This window comes from Pseudorca crassidens, chromosome 7, assembly GCF_039906515.1.
Source record: "Pseudorca crassidens isolate mPseCra1 chromosome 7, mPseCra1.hap1, whole genome shotgun sequence".
In the NCBI taxonomy this organism is placed as follows: domain Eukaryota; kingdom Metazoa; phylum Chordata; class Mammalia; order Artiodactyla; family Delphinidae; genus Pseudorca; species Pseudorca crassidens.
In genome coordinates, this window is record NC_090302.1 from 18,946,010 (window position 1) to 18,971,410 (window position 25,401).

Here is a 25,401-nt window from a genome sequence, read left to right on the forward strand (position 1 = left end):
TAAAAGACTAGTTTTTGCTGTTATCGTATCCTTTGGATCTATTCTGTGGATGGGAACAGAAATGCTCTCCCCTGACTTTAAGCAGCCTTGAATTAGGACAGAGAAATTTGCGCTGTGGGTATGTGGCCTCCAGGGAGTGGCCTGGACAGGCAGAGAGGCCTCGGTGAACTCCCATGGCCCTGGAAGTGTTCCTTGAGTGAGGTCTGGCAGGGGCAGAGAGAAGCTGACAGATTAAATGATTCAGTCTGCTTAGCAAAGCAAACGTGGTTCCAGGAAGTTAGAAGTAACGCAGAATGGAAGCTCCAACTGCCACTGGGTGGAGGATTTTTTTTTTTTTTCCCAAATTCAATTTGTTTTCACTTGAGCTGCCTCATTTCATCAACACAGCTCTTTGGAACATTGGCTAAAGTCCCTGAAAAAAGTCTCCCTTTTAAAGTGTTTTTCTTTGTCCCACCCCCACCCCCCCAGGCCTTCTCCTTAGTCCCTCAAATGCAATAAAATTTAAACACTTGGAAACCTAGAGAAAGTCCCCACAAAACACCAGGTCAGCGTAGCGTGCATCAGTGTAGGCCTGCAGATTGGCTGGCGAAGGTGAGACTCTAGGGCTGGATGTAAAGTTGCCATGAGCAGCAGTGACTACAGTTCAGTCATTAGCCAAAATGGCCCTGTGGTTGATAAATGGCCTTCTCTTCACAAAGACCCTTTCATCCAGGTCAGTCCTGCGTGAGGCTCTCAGTGCCTCCGCATTTCAGCCTCAAGAGGAAGGAAGGGGAAAGAAACAGCCCCTCATCTGAAGCAGCACAGAAGGTTTCTCAATCAAGAGTCTGGGTTGCAACCCATTCTCTGCTTATGCATCTGGGCCATGGACACTCACTCCATTGCTGCACCAACATGACCGCATGACCAGGGCAAGGGCCAAAGTCAGAACAGGTCGTGCAGTTGCCTCCTTTATGACCTGGAACTTCTTTAAAAAGAGAACAATAAACCAAAGAACCCTGTTTGAACTGGCCCATGAACGAGTTTGAGATGGCCTAACCCTTCCAGTTCAGAACCAGCTAATTCCAGACCAGCTCTGGTTCCTTCCGAGTATGACGCGCCCCAGTATTAGTTTTACTCCTCTCTGCTGGAGGGGAAATACATAATGTCAACAGAAAAAGACGACATAAAGAATATTTTTATTTTTCCTCTCTGCTGCCTCTTCACCTTTTTTTTTTAGTCTTTATAAGAACTTGGCAGAGCTGATCAATTAAGCAGATTTTTCCACACAAAGAATATAAAGATTCATTGTAAACTGTAAGCAGGAGGTAACGTGACTATGGCAGTCTAGTTTAGGAAGATAATTTTATTTTTATTTAATTTTTCTCTCTAAAATATTAGACATCTAATGCCTACAGATGTGAAAAATTGTTTGCAAGAAAATACCAAAATGGTAACACCACCATTTTATTGGTATTTACAAAGAGACCAGCACTCTGCTGTAATCCTCACACAAACCTGTAAGATCTCTTTGTTCAGAGAAAACGGAAGCTCATAGAGGTGAGGAATTTTGCTCAAGGTCCTACAGAGAGAACGTGGCAAAGCCATCAATCAATCAACTTTGGCTTAGCGGACTTTAAAATCTACTCACACCTGTAACTATGAATCTCCTCTTCTCACCATGCCCTTCTTCACAATGGCGGTATGATCTGTATCTTGGGGCTGTTGGGAGGATTAAATAGAATCTACTTTCTGTACCTCTTTGGTGGTTGTATATGAAATTCTACCGGCATAGAGACTGACACCTCCGTTGTTTGGAGAAGTTTACAGCAACAGAGTGTTGCAGGGGGAGGGTGTAGAAAGAGAGAGCAGCATCTTTCTGGTTCCCATGCACCACGTTCACCCTCTGTTAGGCTGGGAACTTGGTCTTGCCACTGTGCTAACTATGTCAGAGGACTAGTGATAAGGCTTGGTTCTAGGGCCTCTCTCAATGTCTACTATATAACTGCTTTTCAGTAAATGTTGGTTAAGATGTCAGCTGAGGTTTCTTGACCTTTGAGATCTTAGCAAAATTAGCTAGACGCCTTCCCCACCTGTGCAACCTGTGGACATCCAAGGCTTCTTCTCCACTACTTTTGCAAATTTTCAGGAACCCAGGAGATTCTTGTCTCTAAGGATCTTGTTTCTAGATGGATATCTTTGTTCTCTTCCATAAAGACCCAGCCTGGGGGCAGGGGCAGGATACAACTATCTCTTTGAGTCTCTGAAACTCCACTCACACATCTGTGGAAAGAGTAGACTTCACTCAATACTAGAGAGAGGGCCTCCAGCAGAGAAATCTCTACTGTCACCATGAAAACAACTGTGAATGGAACAGAATATCACCCATCTAGAAATGTCCTCCAACCACCTCACTACCAAGATAGTCCATCGATCCTCTATAGCATCCAGTATCAACCTCTCTCTGTTTTCCTAACTTCTCCATTCTTGTCCTATGTCCTCCCTTATTTCATGTCAATATTCATCTCAGAACCATTCCATTTAAGGAACAAAACTGATAAATCACGTTCCTAACCCACAGAAAGCTGACACTCTCATCCATGATCTTTTGGCATTTACCAACACCCACACATTGAAGATCTCACCTCAAAAGGATTAATTAATCTCCACCTACCCTTCTTCCCAGGAGGCATTCTAATACTGAATATTAGGATAATAGATAAATAACAAAAATGTCTATACCTCTTAAGTTACACCAGGCACTGTTTCAAGCATGTTGTATTTATTATCTAATTTAATCCTCACAACTCCATGAGATTGTTATTCTATTCCCATTTCACAGATGGGAACTGAGGCAAAAAGAGGTTAAGCAACTTGTTCGAGGTCACGTAGATAGTGGTAGACCTGTGATTCAGTCTCTGACAGTCTGATTCTGGAGTCTGTGCTATTAATGTCTTTAGACTTATCAGACAGAGAGAAAGATGGACAGCCAGATATTTCCCTCTCTCAACTCAGTATAAGATAAAGTAATGTATTTATTTACAAAACAAATGAATGAGTAAAATTTGAAGAAAAACTTGGGGGTTTTGGAAAATGTGTAAAAAATGTTAACCACAAAAAGTAGGACAGAAACTGTCAGGGTTAAAAAAAATAATAAGATCTAAGAGGGTAGTTGCAGAAGGAACAGAGGCAGCCCCTGGGACAAGCAAGCATCAGGAACATTGATCAGACTCCGGGAAGTTATGTGCAGGCGTTAACTTGGGTCAGGGAAGGATTGTGTTTTAAATCGTATAATCTGTCTTCCATACCAGCAGGAAAAGCACCATGGCCGCTGCACAGACTGCTTCCTTTTGGAGGCCTTTGGGAGGAGATGGAGGTTGTAAAGAGACAGGAGGAGAGTGCTCTCTGCCGCATGAAGAAGACTCAAGTGGGTGCAAAGTAAGGGCCCCTCATCAGAGGAGTAAAGTCAGGAAGTTTTCCACTTCCAAGCAATCTTTGTTTCCTACTTGGAAAGCACTGTAGTGCATCTGCATCTGGACAGTGATGTCTGTTACAAGAGTACAGCTCTCTAATCAAAAGTCAATGGACTGTGCAACCAGGGCTGGGGTGTCTTAACGAGTTCGGGGAGTTACAGTTCTCTCCCAAGCCTCCTTTTTCTAAACACTTTGCTCCTGTTGACAAAGGAAAAGTTCAATCATCCTGAATTTCCAGACCCATTATTAAGGAAGAGAAGGAAGATGACTCTGGTGGTTAGGTTCTCTGACATTTGACATGGTTTAAAGATCTATCTTGAGGAAAAAGTTCTCATTTACTGAATGATTTCATCTTTGCCATATGGCAAACTCTCATACCCTCACCTTTCCCTCTACCCAGACTAACTGAAAGGTTATCTCATTAAGCACAGTATGTACTTTCTTTGGGGACTCCAGCATGACATACACCCAGAATTATAAGGGCAATAATGATACTCTTTGTTAATCGCTATATGATTACACCATGCTGTTTGGCAAGCACAATCTCATGGAAGTTGGAAGACAGCTCTGAAGTAAACAATACTGTCTCCATTTTAGAGGTGAAGAAACCAACGTGCAGAGAAGTTCCCATGAGCAGTGGGGAATGACAGAATTTGGACTCAACCCAAGTCCGGCTGATTCCAGAGCTTTAATTACTGCACTAATTGCTCCAGCTGAGACACGCCACCAACACTGGTAGAGAAGGCAGCAGAGTTCTCACTGCCACCACCACCAGGCTGTCTGCTCCCTCATCTGCCTGAAAAGGCTCCCATCACCTAAACGCCTCTATCTACTCTATTTGTATCAGTGATGTTCAGCCCTGAAACTCTTCATGGACCCAACACATTAAGGCTACGCCACAGACACCCAAGTGGAGGCTCTTCTTCTTTCCGACTCCCACGTTGTGAAAAGTTGCAGGTTTGTGTCCTCTTTGCTTCTAACAGACCCCTTCTGGGTTAGATTTCCTCAGACCTCTGCACAGATCCCACTCACTGGAGATGTTCACCTTGGGGTTTTGCCTCACCATACCCCTTGGCACTGTCACCCTATACATTCTGTGCTAGTTACTCCTCCTGATGCTTTGAAGATCCAGCCGTCCAGGCTTTCTGCCCACCCCAGGTAGTACTTTCATCTTTAGTGACTTCAGCATGGGATGATTCAACATCCTGGCCTTTCAGATTCCTTGCCTTCTTTATTTCCTATGATCTTGCCCATCTTTCCACCTTATCTCAATTTAATTATCCCCAATATATCATTTTATAAACCTTCTAGGGACTTCCAGTTTACAAATGCCTCTACTTGCTCCTTATCTCCCAGGAGTCCCTTATTTTCACTTCCTTCATTATCCAGCTAAGATTACATTCACATCACAGCCATTACTTTTCTCAAAATCCTCATTTTTTTTGCTTTGTAAGGATCTCACAGAGTCCTGTGTAGACCAAAACCTGAATGAATTCAGCTTGCTCTTCTCTATACTTGCACTTGGGTTACTGGGTAACTTGGGGGGGGCGGGGCGGAAATCACTCTGAACCGGAAACAGTCTTAATTCATGGTCCCCAACCTTAACTGGGCCTTTAGTGATACCCAGGAGTCCCATCATGTTTCAATAGAGAGTCCTTCCCCCTTCTGCACGGCAGCTGTTTCAAAGTGTCACCTCTTCTCTAAAATGCATGACCCTCATTTCATCCTTAGTTTCCCTATGACCTTGCCTCCCACAGAAAAATAGAAGACACGGGTCAAAATTCCTTCAACTTCCTGCCGTAAAACTTACACATTTGCATCTTCACTCACTACCTCCCTTCTCCCCTCTTGATGGCCTGGAAGAAATATCCTTTGTTCTACTGAAAACTGGATCCCATCCATTACTGCCGTCTCAGGAATGTTACTCCATCCATCTCTCCCTCCCTACTGGCTGCATCCCATGAACATGTGGGCAAGGCACTGCCTCCAATCCCCAGGTCCTCCTCCAGATTCCACATTTTCTCTCTTCTCTGTCACGGAGAAGTTTCCCTGAAGTGTACTGAATATCTCCATTTCATCCCCTCCCACTTGCTCCTCAGGCCTCTGTATCTGGCTTCCCCACCTTCACACCACTGAAGCTATACTTGAAAAACTGACCCATTATCTCCCTCTTTTAGATTGCATGTGCAATTGTCACCTTTCTTCTCGCTTGACTTTTCTGCACTTTAATACCGTTGGTCACTCAAAGCATTCTCTTTCCTTCATTTCTGAGACACGGTATTCTATTTATTCTCCTAGCTGTCTGGCTATTCCTTCCTTTTTTAATCTGGGGCCATCTTGTTTCCCGTTTCCATCTCCCTGGTTGATCTCATCCTCTCTTGTGATAGGTTCGTACCTCCTAAACCTGCATCTCTCCTTCTGGTCAGTTTTCTGTGCTCCAGACTTTTATATTCAATGATCTTCTACCGATTGTACTGGGATGTCTCACAGGCACTTTGTAGTTAACACTCATAAAACACATCCCCCCCCTTCACTACACCCATTCCTTGTGCTCCTGCATTTCAGTTTCAGTGAATAATGTCATCCTTTGCCCAGTTTCTCAAGCTAGGAAAGTAACAACGCCCTTGTCCTCTTGCTTTGCCTTAGCTCCCACATGTAAGAATTATGAGATTCTATGAATTCTGTTTCTCAGCTGTATCTTGATTATACCTGCTTACATCTTGCTTCAGTTTCACTCACAGGTCACCACCTGCTTTCTTACTCCAGGTTTCAGGTGCATGTTATCCTCCCTTTGGATCACTGCCCACATGCCTCTGTTTGCTTAACTTACATATATTTTTCCATCATATTTGCATTCTATTATCTTTAATAAAAAGCCTTTTGTACCCCCAGGGCTGGGCTGTATACCACTTCTCTGTGTACCTGTAGCATCTTGTGATTATCCCCATCATATCAGTTACACTGTATTTTAATTGTCTGTTTACTAACCTGTCTTACCACCCACTGTCTAGTTTATAACTTTGTCTTTAACTCCTAGCCCAAACTTTGACATATAATAAGTGATTATTCAATATTTGTTCAATGAATGATTTATTTTTAAACTATAACTTTGTTTTCTATTACTTGTGCAGTGGCATACAAACTCATATTACTCAATGAGTATATGGCTGTTCTTTTAAAAGTCAGCTTTATTGAATTATAATTTACATATGATAAAATTCACTAATATTAAGTGCAAACTTCAGTGAGTTTTGACAAATGTATATAGTTGTATAACTAACACTACAATAATAATATAAAAAATTTCTACCACTGCAAAAATTACCCTTGTGACTGTGCAGTAAATCCCTTCCCTTCCCATGGAACTCCTGGGAATGACTTATCTGTTTCTAGCACTATAGTTTTGCCTTTTCTAACACTTCATGCAGTTGAATTCATATGGGGAGCAGTCTTCTGAGTCTGGCTTCTTTCACTTAGCATAATGTTTTTGAGGTGCATTTATGATATTGTGTAACATCAGTTCATTCATTTTTATTGCAGAATAGTATTTCACCATTTGCATAGACCACAAATTGTTTATCCATTCACCAATTACTGGGTTGGCCAGAAAGTTCATTCAGTTAATGAATATGCTGTTCAGTATACCAAGTTCTTGGTAAAAATGAAAAATGTCTTTTATTTGTACTTAAAACCGAATGAACTTTTTGGTCAGCCCTATATATTTAACTCATTTCCCATTTGGGGTTGTTATGAAGAAAACTGTTATGAATATCTAAGCACAAATCTTTATGTGAACGTGTTTACATTTCTCTGGGGTAAACACCGAGGAGTGGAATTGCTGGATCATAGGGTAAATGTTTGTTTAACTTTATAAGAAACTGCCCAACTGTTTTCCAAAACATTACGCATTCCTGCTAGCAACATCTGAGATTCTAGTTTCTGCCCTACTCACCAAAACTTAATGTCGGTCATTTTTTTTTTTTTTTTTGGCACACGGGCCTCTCACTGTTGTGGCCTCTCCCGTTGCGGAGCACAGGCTCCGGACGCGCAGGCTCAGCGGCCATGGCTTACGGGCCCAGCCGCTCCGCGGCACATGGGATCCTCCCGGACCAGGGCACGAACCCGTGTCCCCTGCATTGGCAGACGGACTCTCAACCACTGCGCCACCAGGGAAGCCCCTAATGTCGGTCATTTTAACTACAGCCATTATAGTGGTCGTGTAGTGAGATCTCTTTGCAGCTTTAGTTTTTATTTGCCTGATGACTCGTGATGTTGAGCATATTTCCATAGGCTAATATATTGGCCATTTGTGTGTTCTTTTGTGAAGTGTCCGTTAAAATTTTTGCCTGTTTTTATTTAGCTGTTTTTTTTCAGTTGTGTCAATATATTCTAGATAAAGTCCTTTGTTAGACATACATATTTCTTTCCATTCTATTAACAGTATCCTTTGAAGAGCAGAAATGTTTATATTAGATGAAATATAATATTTTTTGTAGGTTTTTTTTCTATCCTAAGAAAAATTTTCCTACATCAGGTAGCAAAGATTTGATTCCTATATTTTCTTCTACTTTGAGCTACTACATTTAGGTCCATGATCCATTTCTAGTTATCTTTTGTATAATTTGTGAGATAGGGGTTAATTCATTGTTTTCTATATGAATATCCATTTGATCTAGCATCATTTGTTGAAAGTCAACTCATGCTCTCATTAATTACATTGGCACATTTTCCAAAAAGCAGTTGATGTGTATAAGTGGGTTTATTTGGGGTCTCAGTTCTGTTCCACTGATATCTATATCTCCCTTTATGTCAATAATATGTTGTATTAATTAATGTATTTGATAGTAGGTATTGAAATCAGGCAGGGTAGTTCTATCACCATTGTTCTTTTTCAGAATTACTTAGGCTAGTCTAGGCTTTCAATTACTTTGTGAATTTCAGGAACTTCACATAAAATTCTATATAAAAAAAACCTGCTGGGAAATTGATTGCTACTGTATTGAGTCTACTGATCAATTTGAGAAGAACTGCCACCTTATTAAAATGTATGATCCTATTAACATGGTACATGTCTCTATTTACTACTGTCTTTTTATGTAAAATATTCTGTAATTTTAGTACACATCTCACACATATTTGGCTAAGTAAATTTGCAGTCCTCCTTTCCAAATATATGTACATTCCTTATAGCCATTCTGGAAGGCAGTATTATGACCCACATTTTATAGATGAGGAAATTGAGGCTAAGAGAAGTTCACTGACTCATATAAATTTACATAGTCGTGGTATTTGTAAACAGTCACAGGGTTCTTATGAAAATGCCCTGTGGTCCCATACCCAAAGCCCATGAAATGTCTTGTCTCCCTCTCCCATCCCCTTTCCTACATACCCTTGCTCTGGACCAGAGTTTCTGTGCCATTGACTTATAATGGACTCAAATCTCTTCCAATGCCCTTCAGACCAATGCTTTAGTTCAAATGTCTTTTTTCTTTTGTGGTTTTTATCTCTGAATGCTATGTTTTGGATTATACTCAGAACCATGACTTATATCCCACTGGTGAACATTTTTATTCTAACTCCTTTCTCCAACATATTTAGCCCCTCAGCCCTCAGCCCTGGCCCCCGTCCACATCCAGAACCCACCACTCAGTGTGTTCCAACTGTAGGATCCAGAACTTGAGTCAGGCTATGCTTGGTCTTAAAGCCCATGATTCTCCCTTTCCTCATTCTGATTTGTAGAACCCGTCTCTGTCCCCAACATACTGTATTTTTTTAAGCAACTTAAACTCACCTCTAGGATCTTATGTTTTGATATATATCAATCATTTCAGCCAAAAAGCATGAGGCAAGAGGAATAACAAAGTTCTTTGTTTTCAACCTCAGAATCTAGTTTAGATTTCTACATTCAGTTTGTGCCAGATAAAAACCTCAAGGTATGCAGGTGCTAATGGAAGGATGTCTGCCAGCCCATGGAAACAGTGCAGTGAAGGCAAAAGCTATCAGATTTCCTAAGCAGACCTCAAGATCTATACCTTCCCATGTTTTCCTGCCTTAAGCAACTCCTGCATCACACACAGCTGCTTAATGCAATCATGTTTAGAACAGAACGGTCCTCACCTATGCAGTGCCTCATATGATATTGTGATTTATAAGAAACATGTATATTTGATCATTCAGATGACAAAAATATATTTCTCATGTATATTTGGTCTTCATTCACAGTTCCTGCCTCACAGCTCCCCTTGGAATCTCCTGAGTGATGAGAGCAATGGGGGCATCTTTTGTTATAGTATTGGGTCTCTTGTCCTCAGTTCCTGAAAACTCTTCAGGGTTATAAAGGTGAAATGGGTGTCTTATTATTCATAACAAGCTCCCTTCCACCACAGCTGGCTTTATATTCATGAAGATGACTTTTTGGAAAGCACCTAAAGATGGAGGCTGGTTGCCAGGGAAACCAAGCAGGAATAGAGGGTTGGAACTTTCAGTCCCACCCCCTGGTTTCTAGGGCGGGGAGAGAGGCTGGAGGCTGAATCAATCACCAATAGCCAATGAGTTAACCAATCATGCCTATATAATGAAGCCTCCATAAAAACCCAGAAGAAGGGGTTTTGGAGAGCTTCTGGGTTGGGAAACCAGAATGCTTCCATAGGCACCATGCTGGGTCCCAAGCTCCATGAAGACAGAAGCTCCTTTGTTTAAGACCTCATCCTAGGTATCTGTTCATCTGGCTGTTGATTCATATCCTTTAATACCCTTGGTAAAAAAGTCAATAGCCTAGTAAATAAACAAGTTTCCTGAGTTCTATGAACCGTTCCTGCAAGATCACTGAACCCAAGGAGGGGGTCATGGGAACCTTTGATTTATAGCCAGTTGATCAGAAGTACAGGTAACAAGTTGGACTCGCATCCTGAGTTAGAAGGCATCTTTGGAACCTCCAATTTGTAGCCCAGAAACACAACCGGGGCTTGCAACTGGCCTCTAAAGTGGAGGGTGCTCTTGTGGGACTGAGCCTTTTACCTGTGACATCTGAGGCTATCTCTGGGTAGTGTCAGAATTGAGTTGATCTGAACTCACATCAACTTGCACACCCTACTGGTGTCCAAGAATTGCTTGTTGGTGTGGGAAAGCCTACACACACACACACACACACACACACACACACACACACACACACACACACACACACACACACACACACACACACACACACACACACACACAGGAATTAGGTCTAGGAACAAAACAAAGACCCTTCCAGTTAAGAATAACTCCAGAACCAATCAGAAACAGTGTTTCTTTAAGACCAACAGCCAGATTTCTATGCAACCCAGTCGATTTCTTTTAGGGTTCTTTCCTTCCACAAAGGAGAATGCTGCAGATTAAGTGAGACTGCATATGCCAAACCCAGAGCACAGTTCTGTCACAAATTCAATGGTCTGAACATGGAAGTTTCTTCTCCTCTGAGCCTGTGTCTGTTTAAGCTGTGGTCTGCTTTCATTTTACACTAACATGGAGTGGACAGCCAACACCTGATCATCTTGTCACAGCAGCCACTGAGGGCAAGTCAACCTGAGCATCCAGCTTTGCGAGCCACAGTCAATAGCAATTTGGAGGCACACATGTGACTTGCATCGGAAATGGTGACATGACCTGGGCTCTCAAGAGGAAACCTAGGGCTTCCCTGGTGGTGCAGTGGTTGGCAGTCCGCCTGCTGATGCGGGGGGCGCGGGTTCGTGCCCCGGTCTGGGAGGATCCCACATGCCGCGGAGCGGCTGGGCCCGTGAGCCATGGCCGCTGAGCCTGCGCGTCCGGAGCCTGTGCTCCGCCACGGGAGGGGCCACCGCAGTGAGAGGCCCACCGTACCGCATTAAAAAAAAAAAAAAAAAAAAAAGGAAACCTAAAATAGACTTTAACTTCACAGGAAACAAGGATCTACTCTACCCAGCTCCTCCCCAAGCCCCCTTAGTTTCTGCCTTTCTAAAGCTTCCACAGACCCCCAATGCATCCCACTGTTCCAGCCTCTCATACCTTTGCACTAGTGATTCTCTGAGTGTAAATATTACCTTAAAACTCATTTCCAGGCACCACTTCCAGGAAGACTTCACAGACTTTGAACTGGGACCATGTGCCCGAACTTTGTGTAGTAGTTCCTGCTTATCTGTGGCAAAATATTTTCCAGGACCCCCAGTGGGTGTCTGAAAACATGGATAGTATCAAATCCTATAAATATTATGTTTTTCCCTATATGCACATACCTATGGTAAAGTTTAGTTTATAAATTAAGCACAGTAAGAGATGAACAATAATAACTAATAATAAAATAGAACAATTATAATATATATATATACAGTATAGTGTCATAAAAGTTATGTGAATGTGGTCTTTTGCTCTCTCTTTCAACCTATCTTACTGTACAAATTTAATGCTTTTTCCAGCTTAACTAAGCACTTACCATGCACCGTGGTAGTAATTTTGGCAGTTTGAGGTGTGACGGTACAACTAGAACAAATTTCTTTTTCCTTCTTCACAATTTCATGGGTAGAAGATTCTTTCCTGCCTTAGATCTTAGCAACCTCAGCATATGATTTTTTTTCTTTCCTTATTAAGTTGAGAACTTTCACCTCTCACTTAAAGGAAGAACTTTACAGCCTCTCTTTGGCATATCTAAACTGCCAGCATCACTACTCATGTGCTCTGGGGCCATTATTAAGTAAAATAAGGGTTCCTTGAACACAAGCACTGCAACACCATGACCGTTGATCTGATTACCTGGGTGCCTACTTAAGTGACTGACTAACGGGATACGTTGGACAAAGGGATGATCCAAGTCCAAGGCAGGACAAAGTGAGAGGGTGGGAGATTTCGTCACACTACTCAGAATGGTATGCAATTTAAAACATGAATTGTTTATTCTTGGAAATTTCCATTTCATATTTTTAGACTGTGGTTGACCATGGATAACTGAAACCACAGAAAGTGAAACCGTGGATAAGGGTGGGACTACTGTAATTCCACAGCAGACATCTTTATCACAACATCTACCACACTGTACTATAATTACATATTTACTTATTTCTTTTTCTCACTGGGCCATGAGCACCAGGAGAGCAGGGGCTGTATTTTGCTCTTTTCTGTATCCCCAGTTCCCAGCAGAGTGGCACACTTTTGGTGATAAAAACGTGAGTTAGGGAAACTAAGATGAAAAAGAGAATGATATAGCAGATGGGAAAAGAAATGAAGACGAAAAGAAGTCAAGGGAAGAAGAGAAAAAATACAGGTAGGAAAGATAGAAAAATGAAAAGAGCAGTCAATTAGTCCAAGTTTTGAAACGTCCTTGTCATCACTGAGTGATTGGGGAATTTATGGAGACTCTTAACGTCAGATTGGTCCTCTCCAAAATGGTGATAATAATACCTCAGAAAGTTATTACCCAAAATAGTAAAAAAAGAAAAAAAAAAACCCAGAGAGTTGCTGGCATGATCCAATAAAATAATATCTTTAAAAATCCAACACAGTGTCTTAAAAATAGTGTTTAATATTGCATTCTTTATCATCATCATCATCACCAGTACCTCAAGGTTGTTGGACTGAATAATTCAAGTACAGGTGTTAACAGTGGGATTAGCACTAAGAGATCAATGATAATAGTGATAATCACCATTATAATAATTCTCATTTTTATTATACTTAATAAACTCAACTTGTTATTAATCAACACCCTTTCTTTGATAACCTTACAGATGTTATCTATAGCTACCTTTAGCATGGTATGCGTCGTAACGTTACATAATTATCTGTTTATGTATCCCTCATAATCAGAGACTTAATGACAGTCTTAGTTCAAACTGGCCTTGTATCCCTAGAGTTTAGTACCAAATGTGCTCTTAGAAAATTCAGGTCGGGGACTCCCTTGGCAGTCCAGTGGTCAGGACTCCACGCTTCCACTACAAGGGGCACAGGTTCAATCCCTGGTCATGGAACTAAGATCCTACATGCCCAAGCAGGGCGGCCCCCCCCAAAAAAAAAAAAAAATTCAGGTTGAATGAGTAAATAGAGTTAATGTACACACTAAGCCATCCCCACTGGGTTTTTTTGTTTTGTTTTGTTTTGCCTGTGTACAACCTACATCATTTATGTGCTAAATGGCTGTCCAAAGTGCAGAGTATAGTCTATGAGCACTAGCTCAGAGGGCTCAAACCACTGGCCTTATTAGCACTATATTCTCAAACGGAACTAAATAGACTCCCTTAAGAGTCATCTAGAACTTCCAGAAACCCCCAGAAAGTCCTTGACTGCAACTAGCAAGATCATTTTGGAGAGACTTGGAGCTTACCCATGAGTCTTCTCCAAATACTCAATAGCAAGTCTGGAATGACTTCATAGCAACTCACCACAGGTCATTAAATGATTCCTTTAGCGTTTCAGGATTTAGAGTCACCATCCTGTTCCATGGAAAATTTTAGAGGAAATTAGATTATTGTTGGGAACATTGGCCAAATAGATGAAAGGGAGATAAGTGTACTTAATAAATACTCAGCTTTGTGGCTTCTAGCAACAGTCCATATTTCATCTTCTATGGAAAAAAAAAGGGAAAGTATTCACTCCTTCAAAACCTCACTGAAGCTAACCTCAGAGCCAAGGTTTAGGTCCATGCTGCATATACCCAAATAAAAATTGGGCCCCAAGATAATGCACAGTAAGATATTTTTAAAGTGACTCCCAATAAGGTAAATACCACACAAATCTTAGATTTTACTTCCTGGCTAAACTCAGTCGATTGTACTCAAGAAGGAATACATTATTAGAATTAGCAAGGGATTTAGCACTAAGCAGACCTGAGTTCAAATCGTGATTCTGACACTTGCATAGATTACTTTGCTTATTTTTCTTACGAATAAAAGGGGAATAATGCTATTCATAACACCATGATATGTTGGTGAAAATGCTTACCACAATGCTTAGCACACAGATACTCTATAATATTACTTTCCTTCTCGTTTTCCCTTGGCTCTTAGAGCCTTCCTAAAGTAAAGCCTTATGAGTTTGTGCTGTGGAGAATCTAATACCAACCCCTTTCTACATTAATTCATTAAAATGTAAAGACAAACTACACACAATAGAAGATTATCACCCACGTAGACCCATCCCTGGCTTCGGTGGGAATTTTTTTTTTAATAGAAATGGAAGACTGTACAGAGTACTTGATGCACGTGGATCAGGCACCTCTCTAAGAAGCACTGGTATCGGAATATAAGCATCATAAATTACAGAGGATTATTCACTTTCCAAAAGGTTACTTTACACAAAAGGATTAACCACGTGACTCACTTTAATAGTGCATTCCCCAGCTGGCTCTGAAAGAGGATTTAATTTTGTAAAAAATAACACTAAGTAACTTTCAAGAATTAAGTCCCTACATGAAACAAAATAATACTTTTATGAGGTTATCTCAAATAAAGCCTATGAGGTTGACTAAGTGACCAAAACAAGGCATGCCAGTTCATGAGATATATTCCCATGATGAAAATCGCTTAGCTTGCAAAGTTAATGTTATGGAAAGACAGAATCATTGTTTCTACAAGTGCTGTAGAAAGCACTTCACATGTACAAGTGATGGTGGAGATAAACTCAAAGAAATGGGAAATCACAGTTATTGTCTCTCCTGTGCACCGAGTCTAATATATATGTGACCTCACTGAATTCTCCCAACAACAAGATGAGGCAGGTATTTTATCAGCATTATTATTTTGAAGATTATCATTCACAGAAATGAAATATTGCGATGTCATGATCACCTAGCTGGTAAATACTCATCCCAAGATGCAAACACATTCCTGCCCTGCTCCAATACTCATATCCTCTCCTGCCCTGCTCCAATACTCATATCCTCTCCTCAACCGCATTGCATCTCATTGCACGGGGCAAATGAAACAGTTCAAATACAAGTTCTCTAGCTGTGCAGATGACGGATGCACTATCACAATTTAGGAATTAAGGAAAAATCTGTAGGGACATGACATCTGAACTGGGCTAAAAAGAAAGAGGAAAAGTAAAAGCACAAATTTTTAAATTTCCAAGCATACTTCCAGGAGCTAATTCAGGTGAGATCAGAGACCCTGAACTTCAACCAACAAAATATCTAGATTCATTGGCCGGACTTGAGTTCCAGGGATATTCCAAGACCATCAAAAAACAAATCATAATTGTTGAAGGAAACACCAGCTTAGTAATAAATTAATCTGTTAAAATGTAAGGGGGAAAATGCATCATATAAATAACTCATTTCTAGTGGCCTTTAAGAGCCCTTGAAGTTTTCCATTTCTCCAGAAATTGTTCTCCTTATTCATATATATTTGCAGTAACATCAAGTCTTCAGCCAAAGGAAAGAAACTGGCCAGACCTCATTAGGCTGTGATTTTCAATTAAACATCATAAAGGAAAAAAGAGAGTTGACAGCAAGTAGATTACAAAAACAGGAATACATTCACCACTGGGCAAGCGGCTTCACCTTCGTGTTCTGTCTTATGCCTGGCTAGTCAAAGAAACCCTTACCCATTGACAAAGATGAGGCGCATTGCCTGTCAGAGAGGCCCAGGGTAGAGAAGCATCCAAGTTAGTTCACTAAAGTGTTGACCATCTCTCAGCTTCAGCCACCAACCAGGACTCCAGGGCATCCGAGAGAGAATCCAACATCAGATTCCCGCCTTGGAGGCACAGTATTCCAATGTAGGACAACTTCTTTTCTTTTTTAATTCTTTCCTGATTTCTTTTTGTTTAGTATAAAAGTAAAAAAAAAAATCAATAAGCATTAATGAGAATAACTAGAAATGAGGAAATTGAACATAGGGGCAGGAAGAAAGAAGATGTCAAAGCATGAGTAGGTACTTCTATGGTGTAGTGTAAGAGAAATAAAGGGAAATGAGACACACATAAGACAAAACAAAGCAAACAAACAAAATGTGTATGCCCTGGAGCAGAATTCTTATCTGTTAATCAGAGAGCTAAGATATAAGGAGTATGTTAACCAGGAGACAGTGTTGGGTTTGTGGATGAAAAATGTTGTCTGCCATGTGAATAAACAAAGGATGTTGCGGCCAGCAAGTCATCAGCCACTGCAGCCGCCTCCAACTGTGCACCTGAGGGGATTCAGGATGGAGAAAAGCAGGGTACTTATCCGCCCTAGATAGCTAAGGTGCATTGCAAAGGACTGATTTCAATGAGCCCAGGTTCTTGCATCTTCTCAGACACAAGAAAAGTGCTAAATTCATTAACTTGCGATGTCTGGTTTTCTTTAATTAGCAGTAATCTTGTGATGTTCAACATCCTGGGTTTTTTTGTTCATCTGTTTGAACTCCTGTATGTCCTGGCTCCTCCCTTACCTCATCAGAACAGTCCCTCAGGGCTATCTGAGAGGCTGTCTCCCAGGCTTAAGTTCTCAGCAAGTCCGCTGAATAAAAACGTAATTCTCAACTTTAGGGTGTGCATTATTTTCAGTCGACAGGTTAAACTCTGTTGTGTCCTGGCATGGAGTTATCATGAATGGCATTAGGGTCTCCAAACCTTGGTATAGACACAGTGTAGCAAAATGGCTAAGAGTGTATTGTTTGGCATCAGATAGGACAGGATGAAAATCCCATTTAACACTCATGTAACTTAAGTAAGTTAGTTAACTCCATAAACTCAAGGTTTAATATCTCTAAACTGAGAACAGCACTACCTATCCCATACAGTATTTGTAAGTTTTATGCAATATCACGTATATAAAGTGTTGAGCACAGTGCCTAGCACACGGGATGCTACCAATTTAATTAATACTTATTAATGAATTGTTTTGTGGAAGGTGATTGAGATATTTATTTGATTTATCTGGGAATTTCACTATTAGCCATTGCTAAGATGACTAAATGAAGAATAACTTGATTTTCTCTACTTAAGAATCCCACTTACTACTGTGAGAGTACAATTGGCATAGCAAATGGGTATCAAAAAATAACAATTTGTCATGCAGTTGGAAAAGTGCACATTTGGGTAATACAATTAGAGTGCAGACCAAGATAGAATGTGGCTTTTAAGTTCTAGCAGGTATGGAGAAAATAGCAGGTGGAAGAGTTTAGTAGAAAAGAATTGTATAGATTGAAATTAGAATGTCAGAAAAGATAGTAACACTAGACACAAATCCCTCTAAAAAGAATTTAAGTACAAAAAAGAATTTATTAGGCTGCAAAAATCTTCATTTTAAAATCTTAAGCAAAATACTAGCATATTAAACCTAGCACTGTTCTAAGCCTAACCAACAAGCACTGTGGCCTAGTAGAATTTATCACAGAAAGACAGGTATGAGTCACTAAGAAAAAAAAAAAAATCTATCAAGGTATGATTATTCAACATATGAGCAATTTAATGAGAAAACAAACGGATGTCTCAATAGATACTGAATACATAAAATTTGCAATAAAATTCAACATTTATTTAAGACAAAATTCTTAGCAAATTATCAACAGCAGGAAACTTCCTTAATCTAATAAGTAGCTATCAAAACCCTGCAAATAAAACTTAATGCTGAAATTTAGAAGCATTTCTATTAAAGTCAAGAGAAGATAACAGTATAGTCCACATAATTCACCATTGCTAGTCAACTGCATGTCCTAACTATGAAATGAGACAAGAGAAACAAATGAGGCATAAGAGTTGGAAGTTGTAATTACATATTTAGAGATTATATTAAGATTATCAATATAGTAAATCAAGAAAAGCTGTAAATGAACTAATGGAGCAACTACGAGATTTCAGAACGGCTGAATAATACACAAAAATGTATACAAATCAGTAATAATGTAATATAAGTATAGTCATTATAAAAAAATCAAAATTGTTTATAAATAAACAAGTAAAAGCTTGTGGAGAACATTATAAAATGTTACAAGAAACATAAGAGAAAACAAAATATATAGAGAACTGTGCCACTTCCATGGATGGAGATGTTAAAATTCACAAAGCTATTAATGTGGGGCTTCCCTGGTGGTGCAGTGGTTGAGAGTCCGCCTGCCGATGCAGGGCACACGGGTTCGTGCCCCGGTCCGGGAAGATCCCACATGCCGTGGAGCGGCTGGGCCCGTGAGCCATGGCCGCTGAGCCTGCGCGTCCGGAGCCTGTGCTCCGCAACGGGAGGGGCCACAGCAGTGAGAGGCACGCGTATCGCAAAAAAAAAAAAAAAATCACAAAGCTATTAATTTGATCTAAATCCTTAATATATTCAATGAGATTTCAAATAAAATCTCAACAAGATTTTTCCTTTACAACTCTGCATACTTATTCTAAAATCCATCTGAATTTGCAAATTATCAACATCAAATATTAACCAAGCTGATTCTGGAGGAAACAAAAATAAGAGGTAGCACTTAACTATGTATCTCTTAAGACATTTATATTTTAAAGCTACTGAAATTAAAACAGTGATATTGGAACAGGGGGAGAAAGTCAGATCAATGGAACAGAATTTGAAGCTCTTAAATAAGTTCAAATACGTGTGAGAAACTGGCATATGACACAGGTGGCATTATAAATCAGTGAAAGGAAAAAGTAAACAATAAATGGCAAGATTTTCCATTTAAAACTTGCATCTCGGACTTCCCTGGTGGCGCAGTGGTTGAGAATCTGCCTGCTAATGCAGGGGACACAGGTTCGAGCCCTGGTCTGGGAAGATCCCACATGCCGCGGAGCAACTAGGCCCGTGAGCCACAACTACTGAGCCTGCGCGTCTGGAGCCTGTGCTCCACAACAAGAGAGGCCACGACAGTGAGAGGCCCGCGCACTGCGATGAAGAGTGGCCCCCGCTTGCCACAACTAGAGAAAGCCCTCGCACAGAAACAAAGACCCGACACAGCCAAAAATAAAAATAAATAAATTAAAAGAAGGCTCAACATTTTAAAAATAAAAAATAAATAAAAATTAGATAAATTGAAAGATAGAAACTACAAAGATAATTAAATCAGAATAAATTATAAATACAATTTTAAAAAAAACTTGCATCTCACATGAAAATAATTAAATAAAACCATAAAAAATTAATTAGAAGAAAATCTAGGGTAATAATTTTAGGAGAAAAGAACCAGATTTCTTAGAAAACTCTCAGATCAGTAGTTTATAGGAAAGAATCGATAAAACTGGCGACCTCAAAATTAAATGGTTCTCTTCCACAAAAGGTACTAAAGAAAAAAATGGCAGGCTTAGAAAATATATTTGTAATATATAAAACCAACATGAATTAGAATCCTGAATAGGTAGAGAAATTATATGTCAGTTTAAACAAACCAACAATGTAACTTAAAAGTGGGCAAATGATGGAAGCAGACAATTCAGTGAACGTATGAAAAGATGATTATCCTCACTAGTGATAAAGGAAATGAAAACTAAAACAAGAGTGAAACACCATTTCATACCAAATAGTCCGACAGGCATTAAAAAGTCTGTCCACACCAACTGTTGGTAAAGACATGAGAAAACAGAACTCTCATACCCTACTGGTGGGAGTGTAAATTAGTACAGTCACTTTGGAGAGAAACTGGCTGAGGATAATGACATTTAAAATATGCACACCCAATGACTTAGCAATTCTATTTTAGAGAAATGCTTGCTCACATGTACCAGGGTATCCTGGATGTTCACTGTAACATTGTTTGTTTGGAATGGAGAAAAATTGTAAGCAATCTTTATGTCTTTCAACAGGAAATAAGCAATTAAATGGCTGTATGTTCATACAATGTACTCCAATAATAAAAACTAAATGAATGAATGAGACCTGTATATAAAGATATAAATAGATCTTAAAAATGCAATATTGAGTAGAAAAAAAGGGGGAAAGCAAGTTGTTAAAAAGAATATTGTATGAAATCACTATGTAAAAACTTTTTTTAAAAAAAATCCCAGCAACTACATATATCATTTATGGATACATTCCATAATAAACATAGAAAATAGGGACTACAAAATTCATGCTGGTGATTGCCTTGTAGGGAGGAGGATAATAGAGAGAGGAAGAAGGAGCTGCACCTTTATCTGTAATGTTCTAGTCTTTTTAAATAAATCAATTGTACGGTGAATACATTATAACAACTATAGTAGGAGAAGGCTTCCAAGAGAATCTGACTTTGCCACAAGAATGTAAGCAGTAGGAGGGAGAGAGTAATTTCTGTTTGTTTGTTTTTCTTTCTGTTCTCAGATTGTAGAAGACACCTAATCACTGTTGGTTCTCATCTCACATGTGTTGAAACCCAGGGTGTTTCCAGTTTCCAGGAGAGAGGGAAAGGCAGAGGTGGATTAGGTACCAGCCAAGTTTCCAGAAAGCTCAAAATATATCCAGGTAGTACACACTAGACATCACATGCATGTACATGCTCTCACGTACATACACATACACACATACACACACACACACACACACACACTGCTTGTGCACAACCACAGTACTAAGTGGCCACAAGCCATGAAGCTAAGGTTCTTCCAAGGCTACAGGGATATTTCCTTGTCCCTTCAGGTATCTATCCTCACGTCTGTTCAACCTACTTAAGCCAGCGCTGTCCAAGGCAAATCAGTACTTCAAGTGACGCTACTTACCTGTCTTCTGTAGCCGATCTGAACGCTCTCCAGAGCTTTATGTAGCCCTTCACTCAACAGACATTTAATCAATTCTCCAGGCTTTCTAGTAGGTATTTTAGATACACATACTCTCTCTTAATCCTCAAAATTGCCCTACATGGTCAGTATTTTAACCTCATTTTATAGGTAAGAGAATTTCAACACACGCAGTTCAAGTGTCTTATCCAAAGTTACAGTTTGTAACTGGTGTAACTGGAATTCAAACCTAGGTTTGAAGGACCCCAAAGTTAAACTCTGTAATGAGATCTGGGAATATAGTTGTTGAATCAGCTTCCTCAGCCACCACTTTGTACTGGACACCATGGAAAGAATAAAAAATAAATAAGATATGGTCTCTGCTGTAGAACAGCCTGGGATCCAGTAGTGGGCTTACCTCATTGGAGAACCCTCTGTATATGGGAGGAGGTTATAATTAAGCCATTCTACGGTGCCTCCAGGCTAAAAAAGCCTGCTACCTTTCATCTTTGCACATAACTCTCATATTCCAGGCCTTTGCGATTCTCACCAGAGTCCCACATCCCTTTTGGGTTTAGAAGTCAACAATTGATCTCAGCCTTGCAGTGAGGGAAAGACCTGTACTGTCTCATTCCAGCCCCCAATTCTCATGTGTGGTGTAAGGGAACCACTTCCTGGTCCAACCTGGAGGTCTCAGTGCAATTAGTGTTATTTGCAAGTTGTGAGAAGTAACACCTAAAGCCTCTCTATTGATGGCCAAGCTCCAGGGAATTTTTCAGATGCACTGAATGATTTTTCCTCATGTCTACAGGCAGCATCTGCTGAGCTCATCTGTAGCAGGAAGTGGGATCAGTGAAAACACTGAGGGCAGGCAATGTGTTCTCTGAGCATAGCTGGAAGAATAAAACTCAATGTCGAAATGTGCTCTATCTACAAAACATTGATTTTTGAAGAAGTTGGTTGGTTTTTTTTTCCGCATTGACTACCACACTTGGAAAAAAATAACCAACACTTCATTCCAATGAGCCACAGAAGCAATTTTTTACAGATTACCCCAGTAGGAGAGTAACCATATGTCCTTAAAAAAAACACAGCAGGGAGTTGCCTCAATATGTGTGAGAGGCAATCATCTTGGCTTCTTCCCCCTATGTGGGGGTAGTGGGAAGGGCACAGGGGCAAGAGTGAGACAAGCTGTGGTTACTGGCACGCAGTGGCAGGGACTGTGGAGCCACACTGAAGGCCAGAGGCCAGCTTGCCTCTGCAGAGTCAGCAGGACGGAGGAAGGACTAGGGGAAAAGGGCACTGAGATCGTTGAGCTGTCAGAATCCTCAGGGCTCTCCTGATGCACAGGTCCCCAAAACCAGAAGCAACGTCACCAGGGAAACTTTGAAAATATTGATTCCCAGAGGACACACCCAACCTACTGAATCAGAGTTGACAATTATGAGGCTACAGACGCATGTTTGGGAAACAGTCTTGAGTCTGGTGCCTTCATGATAGAACCGGAGAAGCTAAAGCTAAGGAAGGATCACAGTTTGCCCATAGACAGTGGAAAAATTTTTCAGAAGCCAGAACATCTGCTTCCAGCCCAGAACTCCCTGATTGAAGTCTCTCTTCTTCTCTCTAAACTCTTCATCTCCACCTCCTCCACTGTTCCAGTCTCAAGGCATGGTCCCATCAAGCTCCGGAGCTCAAATCAAAAGCTTGGGAGTTATCATCACTCTCCTTCACCCTCCACATGAAAGCCACGCCCACGCTTGCTAATTTTACCAGTTAATAGTGACTGAACAGATCTCCTTCCCCTTCCCCACCATGTTTCTCCAGTTCAACCACCACCGTCTCTCATCCGAACTACTGCAAAGCCTCCTAACTAGTATTTCTGCCTCTGGTTTGGCCACTCTATCCATGCTCTATGCTGAAGCCAAGGGGATCTTTGTAAAGCACTGAAACATGAAGCTGATCTTGCCACTGTCCTGCAGAACACCTTTCAATGGCTTCCAAAGAATGAAGACCTCAAGGCTTTGACCAGTATTTCATAACCGACCGCATTTTTTTTGCTATTACCCCAACTATCACCTTACATCTCTTGCAACACCAAACTTCTATTCCCTTATATGTACCATTCAGTTTCATTTCTTCAGTCATGAATTCCCTTGCTTGAGTGCCTTTATTCTCTCTCTCTCTCTCTCCTCTCTCTCTCATACACACACACACATCACACATTGACACTAACCCACTCACATATACTCCATATTGTCACTCTGTAAGGCTTAAACTTCTAAGTGACCCCTATGAGAAGTCTTTCCTAATCCCAGCCATTCAAACCATTAGGTTAGTTACTTTTCTCTTTGTCTCTGTAGCATCCTATGATTTTTCCGTTAAACCCTTTCTCAGAATATGTTCAAAATGTTTCATGTTAAGTTCTGCTATTTCTCTCTCTGGTATGAGTCTCCTTAGCATCAGGATTAATTTCTTTATTCTAAGACTAAAACACATGACCTTGTACTGTAAGTACTTAAAGTGCTTTCTGGGACCAAATCAACTTCTCCTGAACTAGACTGATGGACCTAATCCCTAATTAGTAATCCCTAGTTTCTCTCCATGCAGGTTATTTTTTATGAAATGTGATTTGAGAGATCCCAGTATCCCAGCCAATCCTTGCCCACCTGAAGTAGTCAGTGCAACCCGGGTCTTCTCCCTAGATACCCAGTGCTCTCTAAGTTACATTCCAGGTTTGTGAGCAATGCCCTAGGATTGGACAAATCATACCTCACACTTGACTAGACACTCTACCTATGTGTGTTTATTGACTCTTCACTAACACCTTAAGGGGGAGGTTTTACTCTTCTCAATTTTACATTTGAAGAAATGGGCCCAGCGAGAGTATATCTAAGACTCCACAGCCACTCTAGAGCAGAGCTGAAACTCAAATCAGATCTGTGTCCCCAAAGAATGAACTCTACCAGTTAACCTCACACCTCCCTGGCTAGTGTATGGCTGGTCATTGGCAGATCACAAAACAAAAGAGAATTTTAACAAACGAGCCAATATGTCTCCCACCCTAGAAGATTTTAAAGGGGTTAACCTAGAACCCCAGTGGGTGTCCTTCCTCCTGGTGCCTGGCTCCTATTGGGTAGATATGCGGTAAAGGGAGGGGACATGAAATCAAGCCAGCACATTTCTCATGAAGAAGCAAGCCCACAGAAGTCACATAATGTCTTGGGTAACAAGAATCCGAAGCAGATGTGTTGAGAGTTCCTTGATCAGCCGTGTGCTCATTCAGTCATGAAGAAGGCAGAAGTTATTTGCAGCTGCAATTCCTGTGACCCCCCCCGGCCTTTCCCTGTCTTCGCTGTTCATACCTCCCCACACACAATCCGTCCCCACGTCACAGAGATTCTCCACGCCCAAGGTACTGATTTAATCTGAAGCGCCTTCTAGTCATAAATTTGCTGATTTCTTGCTTTGTAATCTTTGGTGAGAAGAGAAGATTAACATTTTTTAACATTTTTCATATGCAAAATTAGAGTACACATATTTTCTCTGGTTCTTTTAAAAAATAAAAATACCAAGAATTGAGGACCATGGAAGGAAGCAAGTACCTTAATGCATGGATGGTAAGGATTCGATACAACTTTTCTAGAGGGTGACTTGATAACACCTAAAACAACTGGAAAAAAATGTGTACACTTGGACTCAGTCATTCTATTTCTGGGAAATTCCTAAGCCAGGGGTATCACACCATGGCCCACAGGCCAAATTCAGCCCACTAACTATATCTGTAAGTTTTCCTGTAATACAGCTACACCTATTCTGTCCCGTATCACTTATGGCTGCTTGTATGTTACGAGGGCAGAGCTGAGTCTTTCCAACAGAGACCACGTGGCCCACAAAGCCCAAACTATTTACTATTTGGACCTTTATGGTAAAAGTCTGCTGACCCCTGCTACGAGGTCATGAAAATATCACTGGGCCACTGCTGATTCAGGTCCTCGCATGAGCCACCACTGTGCTGCTTCTAAGGACAGGGCTTCCACCCTTGGCCCCAAGCCTGTGGCCATAATGTCCTCAGTTTTCAGGCCCAGAGATCTCCAAGCTCAGCTTGTTCGCTCCATCTGGAACCAAAGGGCAAGTGCTGCCAGGGGTGCCGTATCAGACGTAGCGGCTCAGTCAACTGTGTACCAGTAATGCATAGTCTTCCTCCCAGCCTAGAACAGGGGTCCTTTTTCTTTTCTTTCTTTCTTTGCTTCTTTATTCATTTATTTAATTTTTTGGGCTGCATTGGGTCTTCGCTGCTGCATGCGGGCTTTCTCTAGATGCTGATAGCAGGGGCTACTCTTTT

General features: G+C 40.8%; 1 long non-coding RNA gene across 7 annotated transcripts in view; it reads right to left on the reverse strand.

Annotated features, from left to right (window-relative positions):
• LOC137227515 (uncharacterized) overlaps positions 1-25,401 on the reverse strand; it is a 207,059-nt gene that overhangs the window by 32,686 nt on the left and 148,972 nt on the right. The window contains exon 3 of one of the 7 annotated variants that reach the window (XR_010944885.1): positions 2,070-2,259. The exons of the other annotated variants lie outside the window; for them this stretch is intronic. This is a non-coding gene — a long non-coding RNA (uncharacterized lncRNA). The remainder of the gene's footprint in view (positions 1-2,069; positions 2,260-25,401) is intronic. 7 annotated transcript variants of the gene reach the window in all.